Raw genomic sequence first — 26690 nt, 5'->3', positions numbered from 1 at the left:
AATATTTCACTCCACTCACTACTTGCTTGCATGTTTTCTGAGAAGTCAGATATAATATGGAACATTACTCTTCTATAAATAAAATGTTTTTCCACCCCTCTGGAAATTCTCAGGATTTTTTTTTCTTTATTTTGGATTGACTGTAGTTCAAAAATGATATGCCCAAGTATAGTTTTTGTTGCGGTGGTTTGGTGTTTTTTGTTTTGCTTTGTTTTGTTTTCCCTTTTGTCTTGTTTAGTGTTCTCTGAGCTTCTCTGAAACTCTGTGGTTGGTATCTGACATTAATTTGTGGGAAGTTCTCAGTCATAATTGTTTCAATTATTTCTTTTGTTTTTGTTTTTTTTTCTTCTCCTTCTGTATTCCCATTATACATATGTCATAATTTTTGTAATCGTTCTACATTACTTGGATATTTTATTCTGGGTTTTCTACTTTGTTTTGTTTTGTTTTCAGTCTTTGTTTTATTTGCTTTTCAGTTTTAGGGGTTTCTACTGACATATTCTCAAGCGTAGAGATTCTTTCTTCAGCTGTTTACCCTACTTTGCCCATCATAGGAATCCTTCATTTCTGTTAGAGTGTTTTTCAGCTCTACCTTTTCTTTGTGGTACTTTCCTGGAATTCCATCTTTCTGCTTACATTGCCCATCTGTCTTGAATGCAGTCTACTTTATCTATTAAAACACTTAGCATATTAATCACAGTTGTTTTAAATTCTCTTTCTGATAATAATGCCAACATCCCCTGCCATGTCTGGATCTGATGTTTGCTGTATCTCTTCAAATTGAGGTTGTTTTTTTTTTTTTTTTTTTTTTTTTTTGGTTGTTGTTGTTGTTGTCTGTTTGTTTTATTCATTTTTTTTTTTTTTACTTTTGCCCTTTGGTGTATCTTGTAATTTTTTCTTGATAGCCAGGCATGATTTAGTGTGTAAAATGAGCTGTTGTAAATAGGCCTTTAGTAATGTGGTGTGAGATGTGAGGTCAGGGAAAGCATTCCAAAGAACTATGATTAAGTCTCAGTTTTTAGTGATCCTGTGCCCCTGGACTTGAACTTCCCAAGTGTTTCTCTGTGTTTTCCCACATCCTTACATGAGAGAGTATGAGCAGGGCTGACTGAGGGTGGGTATTTCCCTTCCCTTGATGAGGTAGGTTCTGTTAATACCCAAGCAAGTTAGGCTCTGCTTAATTAGTTCTCCGAAGGGCAAGCTTTGTTAAAAAGCGTAGGGTAGTCTGGCTTGTTTCAAAAAGGTTCCTTCATCCCCTCCCTTGCTGGGAACACAGGGGTTTTACTTTTGTTTGTGTTTTCTGATATTTACTGTGGCAACCAGGTTGAGCTCTTGGAGATAAATCTTACAAAATTCCAGGGGCTGCCTTATGACTGAGTCCGCCTAACATTTTTAACACTAGAGCTGTTCACACTGAGCCTTCAGCATTTGTCAGTCAGTCACAGCTCAGCTTCTGTGGAGCCTTCCACTCCTCTGCTTCTGCTCCGGGAGGCCGTGAACTTTCTTTCATTTCCTTATGCCTACTTCTGAACTGATTATTTTTTGGATTTCCTTTTTATCTCCTTTCTTTGGCTATTATAATTCGATACTGCTTGTATTTTAGTAATGATTTTAGGATTTGTAGTATGAAACTTTAACTTACTGAAGTCTAACTTCATGTGACATTAGATTACTTATGTATATAATGAAAACTCATAATAGCATGCTTCTAATTCTCCAGTCTGTTATTTTGTTCTATTGTCATATATTTTACTTCTGCATGTGTTATAAACTTCAAGGTACATTATTATTTTGTTTAAGCATTGTTATCTGAATAATAAAACTAAAATGTTAATAAGTAGAAAAATATCATGTATTTGTTAATACAGTTATCATTTTTGGTGCTCTAATTCCATTGGTTTGGTGCATATTTACATCTGATACATCTGACATCATTATTACTTCTTCTAGTTTTTCACGTCGTATGCAGGTGAAGAATTATTTTAGCTTTTTTTGGTATTTAACATGTCTACACACAAATTTTTTGAAAGAAATTTTTACTGGGTACAGAAATCTAGTTTTTTTTTTTTTTACTTCCAGAATTTTAAATAACCCCACCTAACTGACCTCTTATTTGTATGTTTTTCTAAACTGACATCTCTCATTCTTATTTCTTTTTTTTTTTTTTTAAGATTTTATTTACTTATTCATGAGACACACACACACACAGAGGCAGAGACACAGGCAGAGTGAGAAGCAGGTTCCATGCAGGGAGCCTGATGTGGGAATCGATCCTGGGACTCCAGAATCAGGCCCTGGGCCGAAGGCAGGCACTCAACCACTGAGCCACCCAGGGATCCCTCTCATTCTTATTTCTGTTCCTTTCTATTAAATATGTCCTTTTTTTTTTTCCCCCTCTATCTGCTTTTAAGATTTTCTGTTGACTGCTAGTTTTGATCTATTTGATCATATTTATTTTCTTCATATCTTTTTTGTTTGGAATTCAATGGGCTTATTGAATAAATGAAATTATAACTTTAATCAATGCAAAACATTTTCAGCCATTTTTTTCTTCAGATGTACTGTGTTTCTCTGCTTCCTTTTCTCTTTTTCTTGAATGTCTCCAATAACATTGGTTCACTCCAATGTGTCCAGTTATTTTTCTGTATCCTTTTCCTCTTCCTTTCTCTATATTTTCTCCATATTTCATTTAAAAAATATTTATTTATTCATGAAACAGAGAAGCAGAGACATAGGCAGATGGAGAAGCAGGCTCCCATGTAGGGAGCCCAACATGGGACTAGATCCTGGGACTCCAGGATGACACCCTGAGCCAAAGGCAGGTGCTAAACCACTGAGCCACCCTGGTGTCCCTCCATATTTCATTTTTGACAGTTACTATTACTATGTTTTCAGGTTAACTGGACTTTTCTGCAGAGTCCAATCTGTCACATGTGCCATTCATTCCACCTAGAGTAGCTTTTAAAAAAATCCTAATCATTGCTGTTTTCATCAGGAGATGTTTGACACAGAATTCAATTTCTATTATAGTTATATGGATCTATGCTGAACCTTCTTACCTCCTTCCAAAGATCCCAGAGGAACTTTAAACAAAAAACTAGCTTCCTTGGATGCCCAGCCATTCAACACTCAACTCCTTAGTGATCCGAAAGCAGTAAGTAGTTAGTTCTTATTGTATTGATTAATTATTTGATCCATGTTTATTTATTGATTAATTATATGATACACAGTTGTGTGTATGTTAATATATATCTATACACACATACACATATATATATTGCATGTGTTTATGTTATTACAAGTACTAATTTGATCCTTATACACTTAGATATTCATGGAAAATGTGTTTTTGGTTTGTAACAAAAGTATATAAAATATAATTTTCCTTGCTTTATGAACGATATATTCAATCCAAAGAGCAAGACTTTATTTACTTGAAATAATATGTAATCATTGGTGAACATTTTCTGAAAGGCACAAAATGTGTTGAATTCATGATGAAATATGTAGATATACATCTTTTGTTAGTAAATGTTTGCCTTCCACCTTGAAAGTCCACATGCTATTACCAGGGGAGAATTTTGGCTTATTTTTTAATGATTTCTAATAAAAGTTCAACTTTCTAATAAAAGTTGAATTTTAAAGTCCATCTTTTATGTGTTTCTAGGACAATGCCTCAGCACATACTATTTTCCAACTTAGGTCTTATTCAACTTATTGAATCAATCTCCCTTCTTTTTAACTCTCTTTTTGAAAAACATGTTTCAGTTGTTTTGTTAATAATAATCAGAGAAGTTTTATTTCTAGTGACATGCTTCACGGGACTGTGCCTGCTGCACAGTGTCATATTTTTCAGGGAATAAAAAATAATGAAATATATTAAGGCAAATATTGACTCTCAAGGTTGGCTCTGCTGGCATAAAATTTTTTGATTAATGTACCTAACAAGTTTGCAAGCCCTACACAGATAGGAAGTGCAATAGGCGTGAAATCTTCCAACTATTATAGTAAACAACAGCAATTGTAGCATTTATGTGTAAGAATTTAAATTTCATTAAGATTAAATATCAATGCTTATGATTAACAAGGAATAAATTTTCAACATGTAATTAAACTAGCGCATTACAAAAATATGAACATACATATGGCTACAGAAATTAATTAATATTTCAATGCTTAAACATTAGTTTCAGAAAAAAACCCAGCTGTACCAGGTATCATCAATTGAGTAGGTAATTTGTAATTAATTATAGACACATATGGCCGATGTTACTCATGCAAAGAACAAGCATTTCTTAGGTAATAAAGGAGGCAAGTGTTACATTATCTGTAACTATTAAAGACTATTCTCGTTGCCATCTTGTGAATTAGTTTGATATGATAATCTGTTCTTCATTTTATTTTTTATTTTTTATTTTTTTTTTTGTTCTTCATTTTATATATGAATCACTTTACCAAACTGAGAGTTTGATCTTAAAAAAAAAAAAATAAAGCACATTTACATAGGGGGAGATGAATTTCTTTTGATTCGCATGTTAACATTTGAGCAATAGTTCCATGATAAAACTTTCCCAAAGGTATTTTGTTCATTTTACTAAGGTATTGTTGAACTTTTTGCTGAGAAAGAGATAAAGATAATATCCAGTTAGGGTACCCGGGCAACTCAGTCAGTTAAATGTCTGACTCTTGATTTTGGCTCAGGTCATGAGATCATTGAGTCCTGCATTGGGATCCATGCTCAGCTGAAGATCCTCTCTTTCCCTCTCCTGCCCTGCCCTTGCTATTGCACATTCTCTTTTTCTCTTAAAAAGAAAGAAAAAAAAAAAAGATGGATAATATTCAGGTCAATTATTTAGTTTCTATTGTTGTGAACCATGTTTTAATTAATGTGTATGTGTCTTATTTATCCTCATTTGAAAATAACTTTTATTTTTTCCATGACCTGCACATTATGGTTATCTAAGACAATCCTTAATATATCATGATTAGTCTCCTCTAGTCATCATTTTAATTTCCTTTGGCCTTGCTAACTTAGTGTAAAGATTTTGGCTATATTGTCATATAAGACTGTATCTAAGGAAATGAAAATATAATTGTTTTTCTGTTCTGTTATCTCAGATTTAAGATTATGTGTTTGGTGATGATTTAGTGCATCTGTATTTCTGAATTTATTCATTTAATCAATCTACAGATTTAAATAAATTCTTGTGTATTTGTGGATCCAAAAGAGAAAACATACATGCTCAAATTCCTCAAGTATCTCTGGGTAAAACAAATATTTTCCATTTATATGTTTAAAGGTGGCATTATTTATTATTTATTTTAAATGTATTATTTGTTTTGAATGCATTGTGCTTTCATAAGCAACAACAATAAAAAATGTGTCTGGTACCTATTGTTAGGAAATGTGCTTTATGGTTAGTATCGTTTTAACTTTTGTTTATAACTTCATTTAGATTTTGGTTTTGTAAAGGACTTTGAATATTCAAAAGTTTGTTTTGCTTTCTTTTCTTTGGATTGCATGCATTATTTGACAATTTGAAAGAGTATATTAACTATAATTAAGATTCTTATAGATGTGTGACATAATTGCCAATTAGTATAATCTGAAAAACAAATACTGCAAATAATCTTTTTTCAGTTTTTATATTGTTTTAAAATAAAGTAATATCAAATTTGTACAGAAAATTATTAAGGATCAGATAGTATAACTTAGTTGCTACTTGGCTGATTATTATTATTTATACATCTACACTTAAAAATTCATATATGATCTGATATCTACCAATTCTACTACTCAAATTGAAAAAATCAGTAGATATGCCTTGCAAAAAATAATTAAAGAGATTCTTTAGGAAGAAAAAAATGATATAGGTCAGAAATATCCACATAAACAAAGGAAGGAAACTTTCATGTTTCTTAAGGTAATTAATTTAAATCTACATTTCTTTTAAAAATATAACAATATACTTAATCTGTATTTTAAATATATATTTATTTGTCTATATATAATGGTATGCTTATGTATAAGCAAAATAAATGACAACAAAGACTCAAGGGATAAGAGGGAGGAAATGGATTATTTTGTTATTATAAGTCACTTGCATTATCTGTGAAGTAGAATAATGACATTTTAAATTGGACTTGGGTTAGTTTTAAAAGTATATTGTAAATTTGAAGCCAACTGGTATGTTAAAGAAGGAGATAAAATGGAATCATGCAAAATGCTCAATAAAACCACAAAAGACAGGGGCACCTGGGGGCTCAGTCAGTTAAGTGTCTGACTCATGATTTCAGCCAGGTCATGATCTCAGGGTTGTGAGATCAAGCTGAGGGTCAGGCTCTATGTTGAGCGTGGAGTCTGCTCAAGCAAGATTCTCTCTCTCCCTCTGCCCCTTTCACCTGCTCCTGTGCTTGTGCTCTCTCTCTTTCAAACAACAAAAGACAAAAAAAAAAAAAATTAAAAATAGAAGAAAAAATTGAAAGAAAGAAAACAATAGTAGACATATTAATTTCTGATGAAGGGTATAATATGTCTAATAATTCTTTGGAATTTTTCTGAAGAGAAGAATTCTCTTTTTCTTATATACTTATTCATCATTTATTTATATTATTATAGGCTTATAGATATTTATTTTATACTTTGATTTATAGCTCAATACAAGTTTCTTTTATTCTGTTGCTCAAATTGAACCTTGGTGGTTCTTTTAGTTGACTCTTGTATTTCTTTGACATATCCCTATAACATAGTTTGTTTGCTTGTTTATTTTTATCTTTTTTTAAGATTTTATTTGTTCATTTGTGTGTGTGTGTGTGTGTGTGTGCACGAGAGAGAGAGAGAGAGAGAGAGAGAGAGAGAGAGAAACTTGAGCAGGGGAGGGGCAGAGGAAAAAGCAGACTCTCCGCTGAGCAGGGAGCCTGATGTGGGACTCAATCCCAGGACCCTGAGATCATGATCTGAACTGAAGGCAGATGCTTAACCGACTGAGCTACCCAGATACCCCTGCTTGTTTATTTTTGAGTACTTTGGTACTGAAAGATGGTCCAGACTCACCTGACATATTTCCTGTTTCACTTTAGTATCACTCATGTGTCCATGAAGTCTGGCTTCTTATCATTGGAAAATGCTATTACAAATAATGAACTGGACTTAAGTTTATTCATTGTTACTGGTGTTTTTGTTCTAGGTCCTCTCTGCTGACAGAGAAAGAAAATATCTGTATATATATAAACCTTATTATATACATGGTCTATAATATATCTATCTATATGTAGCTATCTCTAAATATATGAAGCTATACCTGAGTTCATACTGCTGTCTCCAACTTTAATCCATTACTGTATACATCATTCTAGCCTCCTTTCCTTGCTTATCTGTGAAGTTCCACTCAAGCTGTAAGAAACTTGGCTCCCAGTCCACCTTATCCATTCACTTAATTGTTCACTTCTAATATGCATGCATAGCAGCATCAGCACTTTTACCCCATACCCTTTGTGATGCAATTTTATTGCTTATATACAGTTTCTCTAGTCTTAGTTTTAAATTCCACTTATTTGTAAAGTTACTTAGGTCAGCAACTTTTCTCCCCATCTACTTCATTGAGATTGTTTTATATATTTGCGATAGTTTGCAATCCATCTTAGAATTTCTTTAACCTCCCAAATGATTTTTAAAAATGTGTATACATTAAGATTCGCTCTTTGTACTGTAAAGTGTTCTGAAAAAGGCAGTGTGAAGCATCGACAATTATAGTATCATAGAGAATAGTTTTACCTCCCTTAAAATAAATCCCATGTCCACCTATTCAATCCTCTCTCCTTCCTTGCCCTAAACCTTTACTTACCACTTATCTTTCTACCACCTTTGTACTTTGCCTTTTCCAGAATGTCATGTGATTGGGATCGGAGGGTAAGTAGCCTTTTCAGACTGGCTTCTTTAATTTATGCAAGTTGATTAATTAACATACATGTAAGATTTATATGTGACTTTTTTGTGGCTTGATAGCTCATTTAAAAAAATGTGGTTAGATATATCCAGTATACACTCATTTTAACCATTTTTTGAGCATATAATTCAGAGGCAGTAAATACATTTACAATCTTGCATAACCATGCCATCTGTTTAGTTTCCTCCATCATCATCATGTTTTGTAATATTTCAAATTCTCCCTGAGATCTAATCTGATCACTTTATTTAACATGACACCCTACCATCAATTCTTGTAGACCAAAAACCTCTTTCAAAACACTACTTTTTCTTCTGTATTTACCATTCTAAATATTCAAACACATGAGAAAATTCACTTGTTTTTCTTTTGGATCGTTTTTGTTGTCCCCTGCTGAACAAGAGCTCCATGGAGGCAAGGACTGTTTTGCTTGCTGACACATGCAAGATCTTAGAGCACCCTGCACTTAGTAAACACTCAATCTATATGTATATTTTAGTAAATAATTGAAAGAATAAATACAGCGACTATCTCTATCTGAATCAGTAGGACATAGACAAAAGGGATTTGTTTTCAGTATGTTTTGTCTGGGAGCTGTTATCAAAGCTAGGGACAATTAGATATCACCGTTCTTTGACTTAATTCTTCCCCAGGGTGAATTTCTGCAAGCAGTGGCCTTAAGTCCATAGGGGAAGATGACTGGGTGGCCAGTTTGGCTATCCCTCCTGGTTCTGTAAAGCATCTCATGACCTAATTTTATAACTCTTCCTTATCATTGTTAGTCGAAGAGCTCTTGCAGTTTCTTCGAGAAGGGATCTTCTAACTTAAAAAAATATTATGTCCTGGTGTGCATGGTGGCTCAGTCAGTTAAACATTGAGGATGCTCTCTCTATCTCTCTCTAAAATAAATGAATAAGTCTTTAAAATATATATCATGTCATAAATTTGTTTGGGACTGAGAGGTTTTATGTTTAATTATATTATTGTAAGTCAGTTTCTACTATTTTTCTCTATTTCCAAGAAACTTATAATTTATTTTGTCTACTTATACCACACTTGCCATTTCCATACTTTCTTATGGATTTATTTATTTTTCTAGTATCTATTTTTAATTGATTCTGGTTGCAGAGCAGATAAATCCATGTAATGATGCATGTCATGTAAACCAGAAGATATTGGATGTGCAATTTTATTACAAGTGGAATATAAACATGTAAGCTCACAAGGCATAGCATATAGTCACCCAAAATATATGATTCCCAGATAGTTTTAGTCTGTAAAATGATGTAACAGAGAAGAAAGGGAATAAGCCTTAATAAATTTGTAGTAAGTGTTAATAAATTTGTAAAAATTCAATGCATAAATAAGTTTGTTGGAGCAATGTGTATGTGTGCCAATTAATAAAATTCTCATTATGAGATGATTCTGACATCAAAAGTGATTTTTTAATATAAAAAGTAGGTGGAGAGACAATAGAACATAATTTCTATGGACACAAATTTTAGTCCTATATTTACTAAAATAAAGAACGGAAACAATTTGACTTCTGGGGAAGATTTCAGAATAGGAGGGGCCTAAGCTCACTTGTGCCATCGAGACAACTGTACATAACAGTGACATTGGTGTAAATAACCCAGAAAACAACTAGCAGAGCAAACTCTGAAACTAACTATATAGAAGAAGTTACGTTGGGGTGCCTGGGTGGCTCAGTGATTGAGTGTCTGCCTTGGGCTCAAAGCATTGTCCCTGGGTCCGATTGAATGTCTGCCTTGGGCTCAAAGCATTGTCCCTGGGTCCCGAGATTGAGTCCCACACTGGGCTTCCCACAGGGAGCCTGCTTCTCCCTCTGCCTGGTGTCTCTGCCTCTCTCTCTCTCTTTCTCTCTCTCTCTCTCTTTCTGTGTCTCTCTGTCTCTCATGAATAAGTAAATAAAATCTTGGGGAAAAAAAGGAAGCAGCTATGTTGAAGAGGGTAGAAAGGGTAGAAATGTGATGACTAATTGGACTAAGGGACTATCCACAGGAGGTAGACAGTGGCTCAGAAAGAAAAGAGAAAGAGATTCTTACACCAGGGAACCCACACAGAGGACAAATCCCCATAACATTAGCTTTGAAAACCAGAGGGCCAAATTTTGCAAGTTCTTACATTCGTGCACTTAAAATCTGGAACTATAAATAAATAAATAAATAAATAAATAAATAAATAAATAAAAGCGGGCTTGGCTCTGGGAGAGCCTCGAGGTGATAGGAATTGAGTCCCTGCCATTAAAGAGAAAGCACAACAAACAGCTCCAGGGAAATATAGCATACCAGAAGCAGTTTGAAAAACACCTGACATTTATGAGAGAGATTTGTTTACTAATCTCAGAGCCTTTGCTGGAGGGGCAGGGGTTGTTGGAAGACTTCTCCAAGAACAAAGGAGATGGCAGGTGCTATTTTTCTCCTGCATCCCCCACAATGAAAACACAAACATCTCTGGGAACCAGCAAGGCAATAGCACTCCCTGCAAACCTTGCTAATAGTGTACTCTGACCATACATCCTACAGACACCCACTCCAGCCAGGCCTCAGTGCCAGGTCCCCCCACCCCCAACACACATACAACAGACACATGTAAACCTTGCTAACACTCATTGTCCTTCACTTCTGTGCTACTGCACCTCTGGCAACCCCCTGATGTAATTCAACTTAAGCCCAAGGTGGCCCCAGACTTGTCCATTAACAACACAGAGATCAGACTCTGCTTCACAGTAGGCAGAGAGAGCCATTGGAGACTAATGGACTAAAGGCAAAAAAAGGGGCTCTGGCACACCAGTAAAGCACATGCAACACACATAGGAGATGGCCCTGAAGTGCCAGGTTCTGGTGAATAGGGGACCTTATACTGCAGAGCACTATGGGGCCTCTTTTTCTTAAGGCTACTACTTTCAAGAGCAGGAGATGAAGCTGACTTTCCCAACACATAAAAAGAGACACAGAGAGTTTGACAAATGAGAAGACAGAGGAATATGTCCCAAATAAAAGAGCAGGACAAAAATCATAGGAAAAGACTTAAACAAAACAGAAATAAATAATATATCTGATAGGGATTTTTTTTAATAAGTATGTATTTCCTTAAGAGAGAGAGAGAGAGAGAACACAAGCAAAGAGAGGGGCAGAAGGAGAGGAAGAAAGAGAATCCTCAGGCAAACTCCTTCTGAGCATGGAGCCCAATGCAGGGCTCAATCCCAGGACTTTGAAATCACGACTTGAGCTGAAATCTTGAGTTGGCTGCTTAACTGACTGAGCCACTCAAGTGCCCCTGCCTAATAGGGATTTTAAAGTAATGGTCTTAAAAAAAAAAAAAAAAGATTTTATTTATTTATTTGAGAGAGACAGAGACAGAGACAGAGACACAGGCAGAAGGAGAAGCAGGCTCTATGCAGGGAGCCCGATGTGGGACTCGATCTCAGGTTTCCAGGATCACGCCCTGGGCTGAAGGCAGCACTAAACTGCTGAGCCTCCGGGGCTGCCCTAAAGTAATGGTCTTAAAGCTACACACTGGATTTGGGAAAAGAGTGGAGGACCTCGGAGAGATCCTTAACAAAACAATAGAAAACATAAAAAAAAAAACAAAAAACAAAAAAAACAATCAGAGATAAAGAACTCAATAAATGAAATTAAAAATACCCTAGATGGAATAACTAGTAGATTAAAGGAAGCAAAAGAACAGATCAGTGACCTGGAAGACAGTGTAATGCAAATTAATAAAGCTTAACAGGATAAAAAAATTAATAAAGAGAATGGACTTACGGAAAACAATGACACCATCAAGTATAATTATAATAACATTCACATTATAGGGATACAGAAGAAGAGAAATAAATATGGGCGGAAAATGTATTTGACAAAATAAAAGCAGAAAATTTCCAGAATCTGGGGAAGGAAAGATGAATCTAGATCCAAGTTGCACACAGAGTTCCCAACAAAACCAGCTCTAGGAGGGCCACACTAATCAGATAATGATTAAAATGGCAAAAAGTCATGATAAAGAGAGAATTTAAAAGCAGCAAGAGAAAAAGAAAAAAAAAAAAAAAAAAAAACGTTATATATAAGGGAAACCCCATAAGGCTGTCAGCTGATTTTTCAGTACAAACTTCTGGCTACAGGAAAGTGACGTGCTATATTGAAAGTGCTGAAACAAACAAACAAACAAACAAACAAAAACAAAAAACCTGAAGCCAAAAATACTTCATCCAGCAAGACTATCATTCAGAATAGAAGGAGAGATGAAGAATTTCCCAGACACAACTAAAGTTCAAGGAATTCATCACCACTAAACTGGGCCTATAAGAAATGTTAAAGATGACTCTTTGAGTGGAAAGGAAAGACCATAAGCAAGAATAAGAAAAGTAGGAAACACAAAAGTAGTAAAAATTAAGTATATATATATATATATATTATATTTTTGAAAACTACCTAAGGGATTCACCAAATAAAAGGATGTAAAGCATGACACCATTTACCTAAAACATGGGGGTGGGGGAGAGGAGTAAAAAATGGGTTTAAACTTAAGAGACCATCAAGTTAATATAAACTGATATGTACAGAAATGTTATATACTAAAACTAATGGTAGCCACAAATCAAAAGCCAGTAATAAATATGCAAAAAAACAAAGGGAAAAGAATCCAAATATACCAGTAAAGAAAACCAACAGTCTATGAGAGAAGAGAGCAAGAGAAGAAAGAAAAGGAGAAGAACTATTGAAACAATCATAAAACAAGTAACAGAATAGCAATAGGTACATACCTATTAATAATTACTTTGAATGTAAATGGACTAAACACTCTAATCAAAATATATAAGGTGCCATAATGGATTGAAAAAAAAAGCAAAATCTATCTATATGTTGCCTACAAGAGACTCATTTCAGACCTAAGGACACATGTAGATTGAAAATGAACGGATAGAAAAACATCATGCAAATGGAAGTGAAAAGAAAACCAGAGTAGCAATATTTATATCAGACTAAATAGATTTTACAGACTTAACAAGAGACAAAGAAGGACACTATATAATCATAAAAGGAATGATCCAAGAAGAAATAATAACAATTGTGAATATTTATGAACTCAACATAGGAGCACCCAAATATATAAAGTAGCTAATAGCAATCACAAAGAGCATAATTGATGGTAATATGATAATAGTAGTGACTTTAACACTTCACTTACATAAATCATGCAAACAGAATATCAGCAAGGAAACTGCTTTGAATGATACATTGGACAAGATGGACCTAACAGATATATTCAGAACATCCCATTCTAAACAGCAGAATACACATTCTTCTTAAATGCATGTGGAACATTCTCCAGAATGGATCACATATTAAGCCACAAAACATGTCTCAACAAATTCAAAATGATCTAAGTCATACCATAAATCTTTTCTGACCATAACATTGTGAAATTAGAAATCAAACAACCACAAGAAAAAGTCTGGAAAGGCCACAAATACATGGAAGCTAAGTAACAAGCTACTAGGCAATGAATGAGTCAGCCAGAAAATGAAGGAAAAAATAAAAGAAAAATACACGGAGACAAATGAAAACACAATGGTCCAAAATCTTTGGGATGGAACAAAAGCTGTTCTAAGAGAGACGTTTATGGCGGTACAGGCCTACCTCAAAAAGCAAGAAAAATCTAAAACAGCCTAGAATACTTATACCTAAGATGTTAGATAAAGAACAAAACCCCAAACCAACAGAAAGAAGGAAATAATAAAGATTAGGGCAGAAATAAACTGAGAAAAACAACAGACTGAATCGATGAAACCAGGAGCTGGTTCTTTGAAAAGATCAACAAAATTGATAAACCAATAGCAGACTCATCAAAGGAGAGGGGGCGGAGAGGGAGAGGGAGAGGGAAGGAGGGAGAGAGAGAGAGAGAGAGAGAGAGAGAGAGAGAGAGAACTCAAGCAAAAATCAGAAGTACAGGAGGAGAAATAACTAATACTCCCAGAAATACAAGATTATAAGAGAATATTATGAAAGACTGTATACCAACAAATTGGACAACCTAGGAGAAATGGGCAAATTCCTAGAAACATATATAAGCTTCCAAAACTGAATCAGGAAGAAATAGAAAATTTGATTACAGACTGATGACCAGCAATGAAATTGAATCAGTAATCAAAAAACTCCCATCAAACAAAAGTCCAGGAGCAGACAGCTTCACAGCTGAATTCTACCAAACATTTAAAGAAATTCTTCTCAAACTGTTCCAAAAAAAAAAAAAAAAATACAAAAGGAAGGAAAAAACTCATCCTTTGAGGCCAGTATTACCCCGATACCAAAAGTAGATAAAGACACTACAAATAGAAAGCGAGAGAGAGGGCAGCCCGGGTGGCTCAGTGGTTTAGCGTCGCCTTCAGCCCAGGGCCTGCCTGTTCCTGGGGACCCGGGATTGAGTCCCACTTCGGGGTCCCTGCATGGAGTCTGCTTCTTCCTCTGCCTGTGTCTCTGCCTCTCTCTCTCTCTCTGTGTCTCTCATGAATAAATAAATACATAAAATCTTAAAAAAAAAAAAAGCAAGAGAGAGAGAGAACTACAGGCCAAAATTTCTGATGAACATAGATGCAAAATTCCTCAACAAAATATTAGCAAAGCCAATCCAAAAATATATTAAAAAAATCATTCACTACAATCAGGTGGGATTTAATCCTGGGACGCAAAGGTGGTTCAATATTCAAAAGTCCAGCTATGTGATACATCAGTTAAAGACAAGTAAAAAACATGATCACTTCAATAGATGCAAAAAAAAAAAAAAGAAGAAGAAGAAGAAAAGAAAAAGCATTTTTGAAGAAAAGAGGACACTGATCAAAAAAGTTAAAATAATTGCCAGGTTGTACATGATTATAAACTAATTTGTGTTACACTCTGGTTAACTGAAATATTTCTTTAAAACAATACCTCATTGGATGATATATTATATATTAATAATTACTATAATATATATTAATATATATCTATAATTTTAAATTTTGCCTTTCCTGCTTTATTAATGGTTGAAAATGCATAGAAAATAATATTAGAAATTTATAATGAAAAAGTCTTGGCCAATAAGATATTGGACTGTATAACAAAGAGCTATAAATTATTACTGAACTTTAATAATATCAAACTCTCCTGCCTTAATAAATCCTTCCAATCAGCATGTTTTTTTGTTTTTTTTTAGCATGGATTTTTTAAAATTCTCTGTTATGGTCAAGGTAAAAATACGACAGGCTACTAGTGAGTCACAATGTGCTACTTAAATTTTGAAACCTCCTGGAGGTACTTTGGGAGGTACTTTGGTACTGTCTGTATTATTTTTGATATCTACAGATGGCTATAAGTCCAAACCAGTATTATCCAGTATCTGAATTAGAGTTTCCCAAATAAAAATTGTCCTCCTTCTGCTATTCATTATTAAACACAGCAACATATGTGTCAAAATACAACATTGCTCTACTCAAAACCCTCCAGTGAGTTCCCATCTCTCAGGAAATCAGTTTTTTATTTGTTTGTTTGTTGCTTGTTTGTTTGTTTGTTTTTTACAAGGGTCTGCAAAGGCCCTGCATTACCTGCCTCTGGTTCCCTCTTTTACTTCAAGTCTCCCTGTTGTACTGATTGGACAAGTGCTTCTGGCTTCACAGTCTTGCTCACAGTTCCTGGAACAAGCCAGTGTGTCCCCTGTCAAGGGCTTTACCCTTGCTATTTCCTCAGCCTGGAATGCTCTTCCTCCAAACAAAAGCAAGGTGCACTCCATCACTTCCCTCGTGTCTTTTCTCACTATTTGCTTTTTTTTAAATAAATTTATTTTTTATTGGTGTTCAATTTGCCAACATATAGAATAACACCCAGTGCTCATCCCATCAAGTGCCCCCCTCAGTGCCCATCACCCAGTCGCCCCCACCCCCACCCACCTCCCTTTCTACCACCTCTAGTTCGTTTCCCAGTTAGGAGTCTTTCATGTTCTGTCTCCCTTTCTGATATTTCCCACTCATTTTTTTCTCCTTTCTCCTTTGTTCCCTTTTACTATTTTTTATATTCCCCAAATGAATAAGACCATATAATGTTTGCAAGTTGGGTCTTTCTGGTCACTGGATCTAAAATAACAATTGCATCGCCTCTGACAACACATATTTATCTCTCTTACATTATTAAATGTGGCATCACTACTATCTAGATAAATATATATTTATCTGTTTAACTTATTTTGTCTTCTCCAGGTAGACAAGGACATTTGGCTTGTTTACTGCTGTGTCATCTGGGTTGAAAAAGAGTGCCTTGCTCATTGTAGGAATGCAAGATAGAGTCGATGTATAGGGCTGAAATCAATGTCTCAGGGGTCCTGGATATCTGGCTGTAATTCCTGGCTAAAATAAAAGTGGTGAGCTTTATCATGTGCTGTTTAAAGTAAACTACACCCTTAGAATAGTTGGTTTGCTAATAGTTCTTGTTGTTGCTTAGCGTGGTTTGATTTACTAATAGTTTTAAACTAGCTTACTAGTTAGAAAACCTAGTTTCACCACATGACCAAAGGGGCATGGAAATTTCCACCATGAATTTCTCTTTTGAGACTACCTAGAGCCGAATTGCATGGGTCTTGATGGCCAATGTCAGAATAAGAACTGGTGGTTTGTGACTGGTTGATTTATAATAACCACCTAATGTTTATCAGCACCCTCTGTCTCTATTTCTTATCTTTTGCCTTAAAAAACAAACAAACAAACAAACAAAAAAACCTTCCATGGGTATACTTTATAGAGTCTAGTATTTTCAAATATCCGGTCTCCTGAAATTTTGTGGAGATGCTCAATACATATTTCTTGAGTGACTAAATGAGGGAATGATAAAAGTCCACCTAGTTCTACTTCATTCATATGAAGACTCTGAAATATCCCATAGCAGAATCTTCACAAATATGCATCATCAGGATTCCATAACCATTCTCTTCATGTCAGAAAATCTTTTGAATAATTTTGCTTAGATTTAAAACCACTGTCAAGTCAGGATGGAAGCAGGGGTACCATAAAGACTTAACTTCTTTTATAGCAGGTCAATTAAGCTTCATTGACGGGAATCTTTACAGGTCTTTCTCTTAGGGAAAACCAAGAACAGAAAGAGAGGGTAAACAGAAGAAAAAATGTTTTCTTCTGTTGTTCCTTGTACTAACTGTCCTCTAAGACTAATTATTCAGAATAGATCTGTTCTCGACTCCCAAGTAAAGGACCAAAGTAAGATGTTTGTTTCATAACTCAAAAGTACAAGCTTTTTCACTAATTCAAAGGGATACATGCACTCCTATGTTTATTTCAACATTATTTACAATAACTAAACTATTGTAAACTTAGTTTATCATCATCGATAAAGAAGATGTGCTATATATATATTATATATATATAAATATATATATTTAAACCATAAAAAAGAATGAAATCATGAAACTTTGCCATTTGCAATGACATGTATGGAGCTAGAGAGTGTAATGCTGAGTGAAATAAGTCAGTCAGAGACAGATAAATATCATATGATTTAACTTATATGCGGAATTTAAGAAACAAAATGAGCAAAGGGGAAAGAAAAAAAAGAGAGAGGGAAACCAGGAAATAGACTCTTAATTATAGAGAACAGACTGATGGTTCCCAAGCAAAGGTTCCCACGTGAAGGGATGGTTTGCTTGGGATACAACAAATCAAGCAAAGGGATGCAAATAAAAGGATAGTTTGCATCAGAACAAACTGATGGTTACCAAGCAAAGGCTCCAGAGGGGAGGTGGGTGGGGGGATGTGTTGGGTAGGTGATGGGGATTAAAGTGCACTTGCTGTGATGAACACAGGGTATTGTAAGGAAGTGTTGAATCCTGTGTTGTGCACCTGAAGCTAATATTACACTGTGTTAACTAAATAGAATTTAAATAAAAACTTAGAAAAAAACTCTAAAAGTCTTATTTCATGCTTATTCCAGAGTCTTATTATGAGTATATTGACTGTATGTCCTATATTTTTAACGGTATTGTTGTGTTTTTCTTTTTTTTGCTGAATGCATGCACTTTTTTATTAATTCATCTATTTTCTTTTTTTAAAAACTTTTATTTATTTATTCATGAGAGATACAGAGAGAGAGAGAGAGAGAGAGAGAGGCAGAGACACAGGGAGAGGGAGAAGCAGGCTCCATGAAGGGAGCCGGGGATCTGGGGCCTCCAGGATCATGCCCCAGGCTGAAGGCAGCGTTAAACCGCTGAGCCACCGGGGCTGCCCAATTATTTCATCTATTTTTATATCACTGTGTATCAAGAAGTCTTCTTCCACTTTTCATGTATTCCCAGGCTTACTTCAAAGGGAGGATATTTTAACCATCAGGATCCATTGGGAGATTTGTTTGTGTGTATTGGTGGAGGATGGATTCCCAAAGAGTTGCATAAAGGAAGGCAGTACAAATATGTGTGTTGATTTGTAAATCTATTCATGTCTGTCTACTCAGACAATATACAAATGATGTCAGCAAGGGAGCCTGGATGGTTCAGTTGGTTAGATGTTGACTCTTGATTTCAGCTCAGGTCCTGATCTCAGGGTCCAGGATGATCCCACCTCTGGTTCTGTCCTCAGGAGGGAGTCTGCTTCTCTCCATCACCCTCTGCCCCTGTCCCAGCATGCTCCAGCTTTCCTTCTTTCAAAAATAAAAATAAATAAACCCTTAAAAAATGGTATCTGGGTACCTGGGTGGTTTAGTCAGTTGGGAGTCCAACTGTTGATTTTGGCTCAGGTCATGATCTCAGGGTTGTGGGATCCATCCTCATGTTGGGCTCTAACGTCAGTGGGGAGTTTGCTTGAGATTCTTTCTCTCTCTTTTTGTCCTTGACCCCACTGTGTTCTCACCTTCTCTCTCTTTCTCTCAAATCAATCAATCAATCATCAATCAATCAATCAATCAATCTTTAGAAAAAATGATGTTAGGGGACCTGGGTGGCTCAGTTGGTTAAGTGTCTGCCTTTGGTTCAGATTGTGAGCCTGGAGTCTCAGGGTTGAGCCCCACATTGGGCTCCCTGCTCAGAGGGCAGTCTGCTGCTTCCTCTCCCTCTGCCCCTGCTCCCTCTCTCTCTTTCTCTCTCTTTCAAATAAACAAATAAACATCTTTTTAAAAATGAAGTCAGTAATATCATTCACAGAAATTGTATTCCTTCTTTCTTACTGCCCAGCCCTTGAAGAATAATAAGTTTAGGGCTTTCCTATGAATCTTATAATTCACTCTGCTAAGGATATTGGAGAGTCATCAATTAAATATCACACGTGCTTTCAAAATCAGCCTGGCTTCTGAACTCTTGTGCCGTCTAATAAATTTCTTTCATTCTCAGACTGTGAAAGTACTAATTAACACTTTTATGTATCTCCACACAAATGTTTTTTTGATTGCTAAAAAGAAAAGGAAGTTGTAAGTATGAGATCAATCTGTGATTTTTATAGCAGATAAAAATTTCCATATGAATTATTTCATAGCAATAAGATATACAAACGTTCAGTTCTAAATTACTTCAAATTATTATAATTAGAATTTGTACACCTGTACCATTCACAGAGATAAATTGCAAATTACCATTATCTGCTTCCTTACTGATTACAATTATAGCATGTTAACTATAATTTCAGTAGCCCACCTACCAAAATAAGTTTCAGAAGTATTTCTAGTAATCATAGGAATGGGTATATTTTACTTAAGAGTTAAAAGCCTATTCATTTCTTTCCTACTAAGAAAATTGGTATCAATATAATTACTGTAAAATTCAAATATTAAGAAAATAAGCATTTCAATTCCTTTTATTAGAAACCAAGACAGAGTTTGAGAGTTTAGTGATGCTAACAACTACCATTTTCCCCCCTCTGATTTCTAAACAAGTGAAATGAGGCAAATGTCCAAAATCCAGGAGTTTTAATATATTACAAAAAAGGATGGCACTTATGTATGATACTTCCTCTTCCTTTGTCCATTATTTCTCCAAATTCAGACTTTTTAGCTTGGGTGTGGAAAATTTAAATCTTAAGATAAATATATTAAGTATTTTTGCTGTATCTATGGGAGAGATGAATGCATTCACTCCACCTAAAGAAATGAATGTGTAAATGTGTGTGTGTGTGTATGTGTGTGTGTGTATGTGTGAATTTCCTTGCCTACTCATGAGCATCTCTTAGATCTCAAATTTAGATTCCATGTTTCATAAGAGAAAATTAGATCCCATGTTTCCCTCATTTACTGGCCTAACTTACTAGCTTACCTGATGTCAATTTCTTTCTTTTTTTTTTTTCTGATGTCAATTTCTTAGCACCAACACCCCCCCCCAACACACACACACACACACACACACACACACACACACCACCATATTTTCCCTTAAATGTATGGGCAAGGAAGTTAGGAGAAATGAGCCCAGAAGGAGAACTCTGGTGCTTCTTCCCACTGCAGACTGATCAGAACTCCTTCTTTTCTATGTTAAGTTGATTACAAAAAGCTAAACAAATTCCTATTAATAAAAATTATGATTTATATGGTTTCAGATATATTTTCAGGTAGATATGCGAAATACATAAAAATGTTATTTAACTTTTTGTCTCTTATTGTTTACACACTGGTGGGCCTTCCTTTTTCATAATATACCCATGGTCATCTCAAAGTCCATCACTTGGTAAATCCCCTTAACATCTATCACAACGCATCACACCGTCAATTACAAAAGACTGGTGATAGGCATGAATCATTTCTAGAACGTATATTCTCTGTTCTAAATGTAGATTCTCCATTTAGAAAAGGATAGCTATTATTCTATGGAGAATAACAATACATAAAAGTAACTTTAGATATGTTTTTAACAATATGCAGTCATACATAAGGCATGAAAAAAGTACAATTTTTCAGAAAACATTAAGGAATCAGTTTATAAGATATATTAGCAAACACATTTTGCACAATCTTTTCATCCAAATCATACATATATCATTTTTTGCACACTTGGAATCAAATCAATGGGCATCAAGGTGATTGTCAAAGCACTGAGAAAGCACCAAGAAAGGATACCTGTCTCCATCTAACTATGGCACGCCAATAGAGAAATATGTATACAGAAGCCTGTTTATTACCTAAACGGATGAAATGCAATAACATGTCCCATGACCCATAACATGATCCTGCTCTGTAATAAGGTATTAGGAGGAAACTTGAGCAGAATCAAACAAGAGTTGAGGCCTACAAAATAGGGACAAATGAGGGTCATCAACATGTTAGGAGTTATTGGGTAGTTTTGTATAATATATATATATATCATATAATTACTTGCATAGGGAATCTCGTAATGTAATAGAATAGTGAATGACCTCATAGAAGTACTTCAATTTTTTCACCCTTTCTCCAATATCAAATCGAACTTTTAAGACAGGATAACATTAAGTGAACATACTGTTGCCTGATATGATTTTATTTTGTTCTTTCTTCAGGGCTTCTGTAACACTAGTATGGCTCCAGGCCTTTTCAAAGGTAGCATACTCCTTCAATGAGGATATATACAAGAATATGAAAGGTGTCTACCTCTTTAATGTCATTGCTAAACGGATTTTTGTTGCCCATTAGTGAGTCAGGAAGCCAAGCTACTGTATTGCACCTACAATATTTTTTTGCAATAAAGACATAGAACATAACAGAATAAAACATAACACAGTAAAACAAAACACAGTAGGACAATGCAAGAGAAGATAAAACACCGTAGGGTTTACTCTACTCCTTTGTAAGAATTGCACATAGTGCAACATGTGCTGCAGGGAATTGAAAAGTATGGAATGTAGAGACAGAAGGGGATGATGTAACAAATCTGTCCCCTGGCATTTATATTTTATAATTTATGGTGGTTAGAGGTGAATCATTCTAGATCCTCCAACTCTGGTATATTTGCCCGATAAATGTGGCTGCATGCGTGAATGTAGATGATTCTGGAAGAATGGTCTTCCAGACGATTCACAAAAATTTGGAAAATGAACAAAATACTGGGAATATTTTACTTATGGTACTTAATATGCTTTATAGAGAAAAAATACACATATATTTGTAACTCCATTTGGACCTTTTAATTTATTTATTTTCTCAAGCAGGCCAAAAACGAAAGTCCTTCTTTACCTAAAATGGCCATGGTAAATAGTATTAATAACAACACACTCTTTCAAATTATCAATGGAAATATTTCTTATAGCTTAATCTGATTCGACAGTGTATAATTATTATAATCAACGTTAGTTTATTGGAAAAGCAGACTACAAAAATCTTTTTCTGTAGGAAGCAATTTTAACCTAAATATTATCTCAGGTTTTTAAAAGTACATCACTATTTCTTGAGTGTTTCAATATTTTCTGTTGGAAATAATAATATTTTTAGATGGAAAAGTGTAACCTTAACCTAAACTTGTATTATTCTATCATCATTAGTAATGTTTTTTCCCCCACAACACTGCAGCAATATTAAGAATATATAGTAACTAGGGCAATTACTTTAGAATCTTACTTTCTATGGCAATCATGTGGTGGTTTTTTTGACATTTTGAGTTCTTTACTGTACTAAATGTGTTGGAAAATATCATTTTTCTCCACATAATTTCAAATTTAGCCTGCTAAGTATTCTGAAAATGCCAGATGGAAACATGACAGAGGAACTCTGGCACCAGCTGGAAGGAGCTTACATTGGCCAAATTTGGGACAATTTGAATATCAAAAAGAATAAGGTTATTAATGGATTCTAACACACTGGATAAAAATTAAAACATGAATCCTTGTAAAAAACAATAATTATATATCATTCCTTCAAAAATACTGAAGAACTCTTCATTCAGAATAATAGATGTCTAAATTTAGAAAAGCAGATACTATGTCAAATGAATGAGTTGCTATCAGCAATACACTCTGTACATGGCTACTTAACTTAGCACAGATATAACCTGTCACCTAACTGAAAACTTTATGATTTTATAACGTTAGACCAATGAATATCTTCATAATAATAAAATAATAATAATAAAAAATACAGAAAACCACACACAAGGTATTCATTGCCTACTCTAAATATATCATGGTTACTTGTATGCAACTGATAAAAATTACACACGGATAAACTTCAATAGTTAAATTGGTAAGCATATATCAATAAATATACAATAGTTGCTGAAAGCAAATTTTCAATGAATAATATTTTATTCTAACAACAAGAACTGGTGATTAGTGGTTAAAGACAGATTGCTGGGTTCAACTTTGGTGCATCTCTATACAAGTGTGTGAGCTTCGTGTTTCATCCATAAAATAGGGATGATTATTGTAGCTAACTCAAAGGGATCTGTGAAGAATGCACCTTTCCAAAGTTATAGCAGGGTCTACTATGTGATAAATTCTCAGTAATCACTAACCTAATAATAAATAATGATCTTTGTATGTCTCAGTCACCAGGCTAAATCTTTACACAATTCAACATATTTAACCTTTATCCTCATCTCTATTTGCTATCAATGAGACTCCTTCTGTTGTAAGTGAAAGAGAGGTAATATAATCTTCCTAATATTACTTAATGACTAACTGGACTACAGAGGCCCCAAACTCATGTGTTCAATGGCACAGTTTGGATCTTAAGCACTATAAAATTGTTCCTAATGTGTGGGTACAGTTTTGAATACGACAACTTTGCATTGCTTGTGGGATAGCCAGTATTGACTGGGTCATCCTAATTGGAAATTGTGAAACAAATTCCCTCATATTTTTTTTTCTAGAACTTCTCCAAAGACTATATCTCAATTCCTAAAATTAACAGATAATTTGTTCATCTCATCTACATATAAGATTAGTTGGCATTTGGCCATTCAGGACCGGGTAACTGAAAGTGGACTTTTATTTTTTGAGTGTTTTTTTTTTTTTTTTTTTTTTTTTTAGCACAGTAAACACTAGAGTCTCTGATTCCTCTGGATGTTGCCAGCTGCAAGCCTGAAAAATCGATGTGATAACGAAAACTGTAAAATGTATCTTTTAATTTATTCTTATGGTCCGTTGAGCAAGATATTCATCCATGACAAACACCCACCTGTCCATACCTAAAGTTTCTTTAGCTACTCACAGTTACTGCACAGGATTCAGCAAGACATAAATCATTGTTTTCCTCGATGGGGAATTAAATGCATATACTTAAACAGAATCTTTATTCATACATAAAGCTAAATAATTACAGAGAGGAATCCTTTACAGTGAGGACCGATGTAGGTGATGTGAATGTGTTCTTCCTTGTTCTGAAGAAACATATTATATAGTTAGTTACTTAGGTAGGGCATTAATTTGATTTCTAAGTCTTACATTAAAATGCATTTGTCTAAAATACATAGAATTATGTAGTTTACAAATGTTTAAATTAATAGAAAAAAATTAGAAATTGCTTCATTCTATGCTATCCTTTCAGGTACAGCAGTGATGCACTATATTGGATTATTAATAACTCTCTTTTGTTTTACCTGTTTGTAATAGTGTACCCCTTCATTGGAGGTATAAAGTTTGCAATGACTCCAGCCATAGGCAGATATTTTCTGTCCCATTGATGCTGGGTATGGCAGTATGATTTGATTTTGACCAATGGAAAGCTAATGTATGTGATGAGATTAACATGATAGGTTTGCACTCCTGCACTCTGTTGATCCTGGTGAGGATAGAATACCCCAAATGGCCATTGGTGATGCTCCTTCAACTCAGATCCCAAAATGACACATGTAGAGTTGATGGGAACTACCTTGCTCATCAAGATTAGCCACACCACAGCTGAACTTTAGGCCTGTGTGTGAAATAAAGTTTTTGTAGAAAGATACTGAAATCTTACAGTAGGTTATTTTTTCCCAGCAAAAATTATCTATACAAATGATGCAACATGTTGCTTCTAAATTGTAAAATCTCACTTTCTCTATTTTAGCTATAATTTGGTTTATATATTCATCATATTTTCAATCTCTTCTCATCTCTTTCATTGGCTAATTAGCTAACAACTTTCTCTGGACTACTACTAGGGAAAGATCTAACGTTATTAGGGAATTTTGATGGTGAATCTATTTTTGGTAGTGATGAGTGTTATCTGAGAGAAAACACTGGAAATGAAGTAATAATAGCTCTTTTTAATATTTAATATAATGTTTTAATAGTAATAACCTTTATTTTAGATGAGATTGCATCTATAATGTCTAATATCCTGGGTGGCACTCGGTTGAGCATCCGACTTTTGGTTTTGGCCCAGGTCATGATCTGAGGGTTGTGAGATCTAGCCCTGCATAGGGCTCAATGCACAGTATGGAGTCTTCTTCAGATTCTCTCTGCCCCTCCCTGCTCCCTCTCCCCTCCACACTTTCTTGCTCTAAAAGAAATAAGTAAATCTTTTTAAAAATAAAAATAAAATAAAATGAAATACATTTCTGGTACCTTCTCATTAGAAATGGGCAGCGAGTTGTTATAATTCTTTAAATAATAAAACATCAACTTTTCATCTATTTCTGGAGGTATAAGTTTGAACGAGGAACTCATCAATATATGAGATGTTATTTTAAGTTTTAATAAATACAGTTTTGTGCAACTTAGCTATCCCACAAGAGCAATAAATATTTAATCCAATTGAAATAGGAAAGAGCAAAAAGATCCATGTATTCCTTGGGGAAAGATGAAATATAAATTGATATGAAGATAAACTTATTTCTGTAGGTTAAAATTCTTCTTGTAAATGTACTTGGATTTACTTATCAGTTGTTTACAATTTTGCTTAGAGAATCACTTAAGTCAGCTGTGGTTCCAAGGAAAACAATAATTATTTGATTGAAATGAATGAGATCTTGTGAGTCTCTAAATACTTCCTAATATTTCTTTCCATGTCTATATTTGTGAGAAGTAGCATAACGTCAAGAGAAGAATAGCTCTGCATAAATGGGTATAGTTTCAATGAATGACTAAAATTAGGTCACCAGACATGTTAACTCACCTGGAATTTCAGGTTCTTATCTGGAAACTTACTAGAGAAAAAAAACAAAACATAATATTTGATAATTAACAAACACATATACTCATGTACTATTATTATTTACTTATATGTTACTAAAAGCAAACATTTTGGAGTAAGTTTCAAAGGAGTAATGGTAGTGATCACTCTCATTAGGAACTCTAAAGATCGCTCTAGATTAGAAACAACACCAGGAGTAGCAGCACCATATTATCTTGCCCTTACCGTCTTTGGGGATTTTCTTTGGTTTTGTCGAAAAAGTTGAAGTTTCTAAAAGATCCTTAACGGTCAATTGCTTATATAATTTTGGTCAATTAATGCATTTACTTTACACATTACATTTATCCCACGTTAATCCATTTTCTGGCATCTGGTAACTATATCTCCAGAGAGAAACAGTGATATATTTTCTCATGGAAAATTCTCAAATTTGTCACATCTAAACTCCCCTCCTTTGTAAACAATGACTTTAGCATGTGTCACAGCCTAACATCTATTTACCATATTAGTTAGGTTCTTTTTCAGTGAATCATCACTGTTTTCTCCCTTTTGTTTTAAAATGTGACAGCTAGAATTAGATGCTGCTAATAGATACACCATTTCCATATAGTGTAGGTCTTTTTCAAATAAGAAGTCAGTAAAAATGAAGACAGGAAAGAAGTCAGGGGATTGTTGTCAACTTTGAACA

At 34.5% G+C, this 26690-nt stretch overlaps 1 long non-coding RNA gene across 1 annotated transcript; it reads left to right on the top strand.

Annotated features, from left to right (window-relative positions):
• Positions 1 to 1437: 1437 nt before the first annotated feature.
• Positions 1438 to 5406, top strand: LOC140632724 (uncharacterized). Its single transcript, XR_012030418.1, has 3 exons — positions 1438 to 1778; positions 3031 to 3154; positions 4702 to 5406. It is a non-coding gene; the product is annotated as an uncharacterized lncRNA (long non-coding RNA).
• The last annotated feature ends 21284 nt before the right edge of the window (positions 5407 to 26690 follow it).

This window comes from Canis lupus, chromosome 4 (genome assembly GCF_048164855.1).
Source record: "Canis lupus baileyi chromosome 4, mCanLup2.hap1, whole genome shotgun sequence".
Classification (NCBI taxonomy): domain Eukaryota; kingdom Metazoa; phylum Chordata; class Mammalia; order Carnivora; family Canidae; genus Canis; species Canis lupus.
The sequence above is the reverse complement of the archived record's forward strand: the minus strand, read 5'-3'. Positions and strand labels throughout refer to the sequence as shown.